The following is an 11,435-nucleotide window of genomic DNA, read 5'->3' as shown; positions in this document are numbered from 1 at the left end:
GGCTGAGAGATTTCAAATGGAGTCGAGAGGTCACTCTGGTGGACATTCTTATGCACTATATAGTTAACACATTTTAGGTTTTAATGTATTGGAATAGCTAGAAGGAAATACCTGAAACTACCAAACTCCAATCCAGTAACCTTGACTCTTCAAGATGATTGTATAACTATGTAGCTTACAAGTGGTGATGGTGTGATCTGTGAAAACCTTGTGGATCACACTCCCTTTATCCAGTGTATGGATGGATGAGTAGATGAATGGGGACAAAAACTAAATGAAAAATAGTGTGGGATGGGGAGGGATGATTTGGGTGTTCTTTTTCATTTTAATTTTTTATTCTGATTCTTTCTGGTATAAGGAAAATGTTCAAAAATATATTGGGGTGATGAATGCACAACTATATGATGGAACTGTGAACAGCTGATTGTACACCATGGATGATTGTATGGTGTGTGAATACATCTCAATAAAATTGAATTTAAAAAATTGAGGGAGAGTTTAAAATTTTCACAGAATTGTTTAAAAAGAGACCTGCTCTGCAAGATATACTAAAGGGAACTCTACTAGCTTAGAAAAAAAAAAAGAAAGGAGAGATTGGTCTGGAGAAAGGCACAGAACTAAAGAGAAATTAATAAGGGTAACATAAAGGGGAAAAAAAGAGAGAGGGAAAAAATAGACCTGGCAACTAAAAACCAAAGGATAAGATGGCTAGTTCAAGAACGCCCTTCACAGTAAGAACATTGACTGTGAATAGATTAAACTCTCCAATTAAAATATACAGTCTGAGAGAATGGACTAAAAAGTATGAACCATCATATTGCTGTATACCAGAGACTCATCTTAGACCCTGTGACACAAAGAGACTGAAAGTGAAAGGATGGAAAAAATAGTCTAGGCAAGCTGCAATCAAAAGAAAGCAGGGGTAGGTATACTGATATTGGACAAAATAATTTTGAATGCAAAGATGTCATAAGAGACAAAGAAGGACACTATATATTAATAAAAGGGACAATTCACCAATAAGAAATACCAGTCATAAACATTTATGCACCCAATCAAGGAGCTCCAAAGTACATGAGACAAAACTTGGATAAACTGAAGGGAGCAATAGACACATCTACAATAATAGTGGGAGACTTCAATACACCACTCTCTTCTATTGATAGAACCAGAGAGAGGACCAATAAGGAAATTGAGAACCTAAACAAAGTGATCAATGATTTAGACATAACAAACGTATATGTATAGTGTTACATCCCACATCACCAGGTGCCCATGGAACGTTCTCCAGGATAGATCATATGCTGGGGCCAAAACAGGTCTCCAATAAATTTAAAAAGATTGAAATTATTCAAAGCACATTCTCTGACCACAATGGAATGCAACTAGAAGTCAAAACCACCAAAGAACCAGGTCTTTCACAAATATATGGAGGTTCAACAACACACTCCTAAACACCCAGTGGGTCAAAGAAGAAATTGCAAGAGAAATAGTCAAATATCTAGAGGTCAATGAAAATGAGAACAAAACATATCAAAAATTATTGGATGCAGTGAAGGCAATGCTGAAAGGGGAAATTTATAGCTCTAAATGCATATATCAAAAAGCAAGAAAGAAGTGTTGAAAAAGGGACAATAGTGGGGAAAAATATAATCAAAACAAACTGGAGTCTATGCTTAACAGTAACATTGTAATATGCTTCCATTAAATGCAACAAAGGCAATATACCAAAGCTAAATGTGTATGAAAGGGGATATAAGGGAGGGGTATGAGATTCTTGGTGTTATTGTCTGAGCTTATTATATTGTATTGTATGGTATTTAAAAATTTTTAATATTTTTAATTATTTTTTATTAAGATTTATTCACATACCATACAATCATCCAAAATATACAATCCATTGATCACATTACCATCATATAGTTGTTCATTCATAACCCCAATCTATTTTTTTAAACATTTTCCTTGTACCAGAAAAAGTGAAAGCAAGAATTAAAAAAAAACAGTAAAAACAGAACACCCAAATTGTCCCCCCATTCTTCCTTTAGTTTTTTTGTTTGTTTGTTTTGTTTTGTTTTGCCCCCATTTTTCTACTTATCCATCTACAAACTAGACAAAGGGGAGTGTGGTCCACATGGCTTTCCCAATCACATCGTCACCCCTCATAAGCTACATTGTTATACAATCGTCTTCAGGATTCAAGAGTTCTGGGTGGTAGTTTGATAGTTTCAGGTATTTACTGATAGCTACTCCAATTCATTAGAACCTAAAAAGGGTTGTCTATATTGTGCATAAAAGTGCCCACCAGAGTGACTTCTCAGCTTCTTTTGGAATCTCTCAACCACTGAAACTTATTTCATTTTCTTTCACATCCCCCTTTTGGTCAAGATGCTGTTCTCCATCCCATGATGCCAGGTCTACATTCCTCCCCAGGAGTCATATTCCACATTGCCAGGGAGATTTACACCCCTGGGTGTCTGATCCCACGTAGGGGGGAGGGCAGTGATTGCACCAGCCAAGTTGGCTTAGCTAGAGGGAGAGGGCCACATCTGAGCAACAAAGAGACATTCAGAAGGAGGCTCTTAGGCACAATTATTACCAGGCCTAGCCTCTCCTTTGCAGTAACATCTTCCAAAGGGAAAGTCCTGTGGTAGAAGGCTCAGCCCATCAAACCACCAGTCCCCTATGTCTGTGAGCACATCAGCAACCATTGAGGTGGGGAAGCCCAACACCCTGCATTCTCCACCAGCTCCTGAGGGGGGATCTGCATATTTTTCACTTTTTTTTTAATTAACTATTAACTATATAGAAAATTTAAAAACTGCAATAAAAAACATTTCAAACAAATCAAAACAAGGAAATAAGAAAAAGACAACTAACCTAAAATAACTACTTAACTTCCAACATGTTCCTACTCTACCCCAGGAAAATATACAGACTATAACACAGCAAAGGAATAAGAAAGACAGATAACCTAAGATAGCAACATTTCCGTTAACTTATTCCTACCATACCTACCAGAAATTAACAAACCATAGTCATTCCTATTCATTCCCAGAATGTTAAATTTACCCACAATAACTTATCTGTTCTTATTAGGTTATCGTTCTCTCTTCACTAATTACTCTCTATTGCTAGGTACCCTACATTCTACCTTATAAACCATTTATTTTATATTTTTCAATGTTCACAACAGTGGTAGCATATAATATTTCCCTTTTGTGCCTGGCTTATTTTGCTCAGCATTATGTCTTCAAGGTTCATCCATGTTGTCATATGTTTCACAACATTGTTCCTTCTTACTGCTGCACAGTATTCCTTCATGTGTATATACCACATTTTATTTATCCACTCATCTGTTGAAGGACATTTGGGTTGTTTCCATCTCTTGGTAATTGTGAATAATGCTGCTATGAACATTGGTGTGCAGATATCTGTTCTTGTCACTGCTTTCAGATCTTCCAGGTATATACCAAGAAGTGCAATTGCTGGATCAAAGGGTAACTATATCTAGTTTTCTAAGGAACTGCCAGACTGTCTTCCAGAGTGGCTGTACCATTATACAGTCCCACCAACAGTGAATAAGAGTTCCAATTTCTCCACATCCTCTCTAGCATTTGTAGTTTCCTGTTTGTCTAATGTTGATTACATTCAATGTTATTACTGTGAAGGCATTTCTTGAATCAACCCTCCTATCCTTTGGTTTATGCTTGTCACATATATTTTTCCCTCTTTCTCTTAATGTCCTTTAATGTACCCATACTGAATCTCTTTAGTACTGAACCTTTCTCCATCTCTCTCTCTCCTTGCTTTGTTTCTCTGTCAGTAGGGCTCCCTTTAGTATCTCAAGTAGGGTAGGTCTCTTGTTAGCAAATTCTCTCAGCATTTGTTTTTCTGTGAAAACTTTAAGCTCTCCCCCAAATTTGAAGGAGAGCTTTGCTGGATAAAGAATTCTTGGTTGGCATTTTTTCTCTCTCTGAACTTTAAATATGTCATGCTACTCCCTTCTCGCCTCCATGGTGGCCGCTGAGTACTCACTACTTAGTCTTATGTTGTTTCCTTTGTATGTGGTGAATTGCTTTTCTCTTGCTGCTTTCAGAACTTGCTCCTTCTCTTCAGGATTTGACAATCTGATCAGAATATGCCTCAGAGTGGGTTTATTTGGATTTATTCTATTTGGAGTTCACTGGGCATTTATGATTTGTGTATTTATGTTGTTTGGAAGGTTTGGGACGTTTTCCCCAAGAATTTCTTTGAATACTCTCCTTAGCTCTTTACCTTTCTCTTCCTCTTCTGGAACACCAATGACTCTTATATTTGGACATTTTATATTATCTATCATATCCCTGCAGTCCGTTTTATTTTTTCATTTTTTCCCCATTCTTTCTTTTGTTCTTTCACTTTCCATTCTCTCTTCTTCAAGGTTGCTGATTCACTGTTCTGCTTCCTCTAGTCTTGTACTGTGACTATCCAGAATCTTTTAAATTTGGTCAACAGTTTCTTTTACTTCCATAAGACTGTCTATTTTTTATTTGCTCTTGCAATTTCTTCTTTATGCTCTTCTAGGGTCTTCTTCATGTCCTTTATATCCTGTGCCATGCTCTCATTTGTTTGTCTTTAGTTCTTTGATTAATTGCTCCAAGTACTGTGTCTCCTCTGATCTTTTGATTTGGGTGTTTGGCTTTGGGCCATCCATATGTCTGTTTTCTTCCTATGCTTTAAAATTTTCTGTTGTTTTTTGCCTCTTGGCATTTGCTTAACTTGATAGGGTTCTTTTAGGATATGTAGACTTATTCAAACACTTATCTATAATTTGTCAGATCTACAGCTTGGTGGTTTACACTGTCTCTAACCAGCATGTCACCTCTGTGAGACACCTATTCCCCTCAAGCAAGTTCTCCCCAACTTTGTCTTTGTGGTGAGTGGGGGTCTGATTCTTGTGGGGGTCCAATTGCACCAAGTTTGCATGTGTAGTTGGTTCTGCCTGCCCTGAATGTGGGGCATGTGTCTGAGTGATTAGGGAGGGAGGGCAGCTTTAATAATCAAACCTCCCTGGTGTTCCTGGAGAATTAAAGCTGTTGAAGACTCTAAACGTTCAGTTCAGTCTCGCCACAGATTGTCTGTGCTGCTGACCCACAAGTCCTTGGCATTGATGTAGGGTCCCTGGGATTTCCAAGTGGGTCCCTCTTCCAAGCCGTGCCTTCCTAGCGCCTCTGCTGAGGGAAGACTGTGTTATGTTACAAGTGAGTGACATCCCCCAAGGGAAGTTCTGGGCCTCAGGGCCACGTAGAGGTGTTCCCAGACTGCTGAAAAGATGGCTGTACGGGGTGTGTTAATTTCCCCCTTTTTGCACACCTCCACTTTCCTAGCTCCTTGACAGGTAGCTGTGGGTGCGCAAAAGGCTATTGTCCACACCAGATATTGTAGCATGTGCACGTGTTGCTGGAAACACTTCCCGTCACACTGGGTTATTTGGGGCAGCTCTGGGCTGTGGCGCCGGCGCCAGGCAGGAGCATTCCCAGCCCACCAGGAAGATGGCTGCAAGGGGTGTGGTTATTTTCCTCTTTTTGCTAACGTCTGCCTTCCTAGCTCTAAGACAGTTAGCAGTGGGTGCATGAAAGGCTATTGTCCATGCCAGATATTGAGGCGCGCCACAGGTTGTGGGGACAGTTCCCACCACACTTCACTGTGTGGTTCTCGCTGCTGTATCCGCAGCTGCTTTTGGGTTTTTAAAGCTAGTCCAACTCTAAGTGCCAACCCCTGGTTTCCCCAGATCACAGCATGGCTGCCGGTTATCCAGTAGGCTCACTCACTCATTTCAGAACGCAGACTCCTGGTGTGTCAGTTTGAATGCATCTGTCCCCCAAAATGCCATTATCCTTGATGGAATCTTGTGTGGGCAGACATATTAGTGTTGATTAGATTGTAATTCTTTGTTGAGTGTTTCCATGGAGATGTGACCCACCCAGCTGTGGGTGATGACTCTGACTGGATAGTTTCCATGGAGGTGTGGCCCCGCCCATTCAGCAAGGGCCTTGATGAGTTTACTGGAGCACTATATAAGCTCAGACAGAAGGAGCGAGCTTGACACAGCCAAGAGGGATGCTTTGAAGAACACCCGGGAGCTGAGAGAGGAGCTGAAGCTGAGAGACAGTTTGAAGATGACCATTGAAAGCAGATTCTTGCTCTGAAGAAGCTAAGAGAGGACAAATGCCCCAAGAGCAACTGAGAGTGACACTTTTTTTCTTTTTTAGGTGTTGCTGTCAGATGTATTTAAATGATATTTTACAGATTAAAGCTGGGTAAAATAAAAATATATCCTCCCCATTATATTTTAAAACAGTCACAATAATTTATCAACAGTTGCCATTTCACAGCAATTAGAAAACAGGAGTTGATACAAGTTGAACAAAAAGGTACTTTTTCCTCTTTTAGGAAATATATAGATATAGATATAATTATATGCACACATACATAACATTATCTTTTAAAAATCAAGGTGGTTATTTACCTTTGTATTATGCAAAAAAATCTCCCTATGATCAAAATACGGAAAAAAGCAAAGGCTGAAAAAAAAAAAAAACACATTTGCCACTTAAAAAAAAATATATTATTGTCTCAGTGGTTCTATCTATTTAATTGATTATAAAGCTAGGCATTATCAGGACTCTGCACTTGACTCCCAGAACTGTACTGGACCAGATGGAATGAAATCTACCCCTTTCTCAGCCTCTAGGGACAGTCCTAACCTACCCTACAAGATGACAGAATAAATGCCCCTATTCTGAACTGGTAAACTGGGAAAGAAAACATGCCCAGCTGGAAGCAATCTAAGTCATAAAAGTTTATGAATTTGTGGAAGAGATTGCATGAATCAGAGAGCTATTCTTTGGATGTAAGTTAGGAGCCTCTGGAAGTGCATGAGCTCCTTCAGGACACTGGAGTAAGATCAAAAACGGTTTCTCCACAAATAATGATTTCTCTAGTGCAGATGTTGGTAAACTACAGCCCTTAGGCAAGAGCTGACATGTCACCTGTTTTTATAGATAAAGTTTTACTGGAATGCAGTCACATACATATTGTTTATGACTGCCTTTACACTATAATGGCAAAATTGAGTAGTTGTGACATAGACCACATAAACCACAAAGCCTAAGATATTTACTCCTTGGATCTTTACACAAAAAGTGTACTGACCTTGATCTAGTGTGCTGAATGCTACCCTAGTTACTGAAAAGAGTTAATGCACCTCTAGGAGATTTTAGCTTGTATTCCAAGAATAACCTGAACACTGGAAGTCATTAACAGATAAACGTCACAAACCCCCAACTTGGTGTTTTCTCCTTTTGGGCAAGGAAATAATTTGTATATATGTTCCACAAATACCTGTAAAAGTTAATTAGTATATTTAAAAAGAAGGAAAAAAAAGGAAAGAAGAAATCTAAGTAAGAAAAGTATTCCTGAATGTGTTCTCTTAATATTTTCATATTACTGGGAAGAAAGGGTCTAAAATGATTCATTTTATCATCTTCCTTTAGTTTTTCTTCAAATTTGTTTGTAAAAGTTTTCTGATAAATACTGCTCCCCACCCCAACACCTCTCCAGTTAATAACCTTTAAAGAGACCTGTCTAAAATGTATACATAGTTTGGTGAAGACTTGTTCTAGAATATTTATTTAAATTAGACATATTAAAGGCTATTCTTTTTGAAAATCTGTTCCTAAAATTCTTTATCTCTGTCACTCTGAGAAGGGGAAAAAGAATGCATAGCGAAATTAAACTCCACAAAATATACCTTAGAAACCATAAGCATAAAACAGTTACCATTTCTGACTGTTAACGTAAAACAAAAACAGAACAATATTTCAAATCTGGAGACAGAAGTTTCTCCTGCCCCTAGTCAGCTAAGGAAGTCTATTTCCAACAGGGAACCTTCTGAACTCAAGCACCAGCTCAAGAATTTTAAGAGTTCCAGGTGTTTCATATTTCAAAAGCTGTTGAAACACAGAAGATAAAACACTAAGATATTTATCAGATATGAATTGACTTTTTTTTCAACAAGCTTATAAGTAGATTTTACCTTTATTGTGTTAAAAAATGAATGGTATGAAACTATGTTAAGGATGTTTCTACAATAATACCTTACATTTATATAGCGCTTTATGTTTTCAAAGTGCTTTCACAGGCCATCTCATTGAATCCCCAGAATATCCCTGTGAGGTAGGTACAGCAGATATTATTATCCTCATTTGAAGATGAGGAATGGAGGCCAGGAGAGGTTAAATGACTTGCCCAAAGTCACACAGCTGGTAAGGGAAAGAGCCATGATCAGAAATCAAGTTTTCTGACTCTGTCCATATGCTTTTCACCATAAATACTGCCTCCAATTTTGAATAATGTACTGTGTATCAAAATTGAAAGATTACTGAAATTCATTTCAGTGATATCTTGACAGTAAGGTTAAATAAAAAATACAAAAATGTAGGTCTGATGGTTTTACTTTGCATAATAAAATTGGTGCAAAACCATTTTTGTTTAATTACTTATAATGTTTTGGTCCAAATACATAAAATATGCAATATTTACAGCATTTTCCTTTTTTGTAAATGCAATGCTTTAAAACACATTATAATTCACCTTAGTAAAAATAGTCTACAGGTGAAAGTACAGAAGAAGTAGGAAAACCCTACCCACACCACAGCTCACTAACGGAGTCAGATAGAGTCACCAATATTTCAATTTACAGCTATTACAAATAATCCACAGAGAAACAAATCTGAACTTACTTTTTTTAATATCAGTGTGTGGAACTCTTAAGTAAAACTTCAGATAATGTCAACATTCTTTGAAGTGTCTTCCGAATCTTGATACTGGGGGGGCAGGAATGAGAAATACTGCTCTCTCTAATTTTTTCACAGTATTAGTAACGGTTTAAATTTTTTTTTAACACTAATCATCATTTTAAAAGAATTAAAACAACCTACATAATATGGTCAAATCCAGCTACAGCAGAAACATTTCTTAGCAAACATGATAGTCATTCCAATAAATTTCACAGGCCCTGATTCACAGAAACAAAACACACACTGTCAACCAGCTATTAACACTATTCATAAAGTGGATAACCCAGACCTCCAGGTGAAGGTGGAAATAGCAGACAGATTCATTTTCATTCATGCTTAGTTGAAAAAAAAGCTTTGTCAAAAACAGAGTATCAGAACCTTTTCTGAAATGGTATTTAGCCTTTTGATTAGACCTGCTATGTGTGTATTTTAGGTGAAGTGTAGGTTTTTTTCAGGCAGGAAGTTATAACTCCCACCAAAATCTAACCAGAAAAAAAAAAACAAAACACCCTTCTTAAACTTCTTAGAACACTGACATACCAGCCAGTAACTACTTCCTTGACATTATTGTCCTGTTTCCTAACTCGGTTCAATACAAATCGTCTTATACACCTATCAGCAATCCAGGTTGTGGAGTTGAGAACGAAGGTAAAGAGAGGATAAAACATTAGTTCAAGAATCTAACAGCTGCACCTTGTACTTGCTTTGATTTAGGGTAAATCTTTTCATAGTAAAAGTTTTGTGCTACGACGTAGAGGTCTCCATCTTTTTCTTGAACAGCATGGGCTCTGATGAACTGGAACTGCTCTAGTGCAAATTCATAGAACTCATTCTCCATTTTCCAAATGCCAGACTGCTGCAGTTTTGCAGTGGTCTGTTTAGTGGGGAATTTCCTAAGATGAGATTTCTTTCCTGTACGATAGAGTTCTGTAGCACCCCTGAAGAACCGGGGCAAAGCTGCCTCCAATAACATGATAAAATCTTCCAGCTCTTCAGTAACTCCCACCAGAAAGTATTCATTAATGACATTATACTTGGCTTGATCCATAGCCCACCTGCTTCCCACATTCCAGCATTCCGAGCTGTGGCCACAGAAGAATGGGATTTGAAGCCAGAGCTTCTCTGGAGCACGGTCCGAGCCGCCCTCAGCTACACATTCATCAAAGGTCTTTTTATCTCCTTGTTTTTGCCTTCTTAACCCTGGTCTATAATCATCTCCAAATCTCAGAAAGTAAATAGTAAGAAACTAGCCTCTCAATAGGATCCCTGACATCACTAATGTAAATTGGCTTCTTCACACCAAATTCGGCAAAATCCAAATAAGAAACATGTCCATGACAAAACCCTGGTTTCATCTCCTTCCAGGAAGTTACACTCTTAACAAAGCGTGCCTGAACTTGCAGTGACATCACTGGATTATTTTTGGCAGTACTGATGGGAAGGACATGATGTTTACTCTTTGCACACAGGTCATAGGGCGATATTGGCAAAAGAGGTGCTTGCAGTTTTGGGGACTCTGTTATAAATGCTCACCATGTCATCTTCCTCATCCAAAGACATATCTTGCCGAGGACCATCCATTGTATGTCGCTGCTCAATTTCTCGGACTTCATGTCTTGCGATCACCCTTTGCTGCTCGGCAACCAGAAGCTCCATCCCTTCTGAGAGTGACATTTTTGAGGAACTGCAGCCTAGAGATGAACGTCCTGGGAGAAAGCCATTTTGAAACCAGAACTTGGAGCAGACACCAACCACGTGCCTTCCCAGCTACCAGAGGTTTTCTGGACACCATTGGCCATTCTCCAGTGAAGGTACCCGATTGCTGATGTGTTACCTTGGACACTTTATGGCCTTAAGACTGTAACTGTGTAACCAAATAAACCCCCTTTTATAAAAGCCAGTCCGTTTCTGGGGTTTTGCATTCCGGCAGCATTAGCAAACTAGAACAGATTTTGGTACCGAGAGTGGGGTGCTTTTGCTGCTGAGTTTGCAAATACCAAACATGTTGGAGTGGCTTTTTAAATGGATAAGGGGAAGATTCTGGAAGAATTGTGAGGAGCTTGATAGAAAAGGCCTAAACTGCTTTGAAGAGACTGTTTGTGGAAATACAGACTCTAAAGATACTTCTGACGAGGCCTTGAGCAGAAATGATGAATGTGTTGTTGCAAACTGGAAGGAAGGCGATCCTTGTTTTAAAGTGGCAGAGAATTTGGCCAAATTGAGTCCTGGTGTCGGATGGAAGGCAGCATTTGAAAGCGACGACCTGGAATACTTAGCTGATGAGATCTCCAAGCAAAATATAGAAGAAGTAGCCTGGCTTTAATTGCAGCTTATAGAAAAATGTGAGAGGACACAGATAAGCTGAGAAATGAACTCTTGGTTTCAAAGAAACCAGAAATTGATGGCTTGAAAAACTCTGGGCTTCCATGGGGTGAAACCCCAGAAGTTACAGCCCTACATGAAGATTTAACCAAACATGGAACCCAGCCACCATTTCAGTACAAGCCAAGATTGGAAATGGAGTTACCCAGAAAGATTTGTGGAAAGTCCTATTGTCTGATGGCTTTGACCCCTGTGTGCTTCATGCAAAGC

General features: G+C 38.7%; 1 pseudogene; it reads right to left on the bottom strand.

Annotated features, from left to right (window-relative positions):
- Window positions 1–9,510: 9,510 nt before the first annotated feature.
- On the bottom strand, window positions 9,511–10,499 carry LOC119529117 (annotated as a pseudogene).
- Between the last annotated feature and the right edge of the window lie 936 nt (window positions 10,500–11,435).

Source organism: Choloepus didactylus, chromosome 3 (genome assembly GCF_015220235.1).
Source record: "Choloepus didactylus isolate mChoDid1 chromosome 3, mChoDid1.pri, whole genome shotgun sequence".
Taxonomy (NCBI): Eukaryota; Metazoa; Chordata; class Mammalia; order Pilosa; family Megalonychidae; genus Choloepus; species Choloepus didactylus.
Note: the sequence above shows the minus strand (reverse complement) of the source record. Positions and strands in the feature narration are given on the sequence as shown.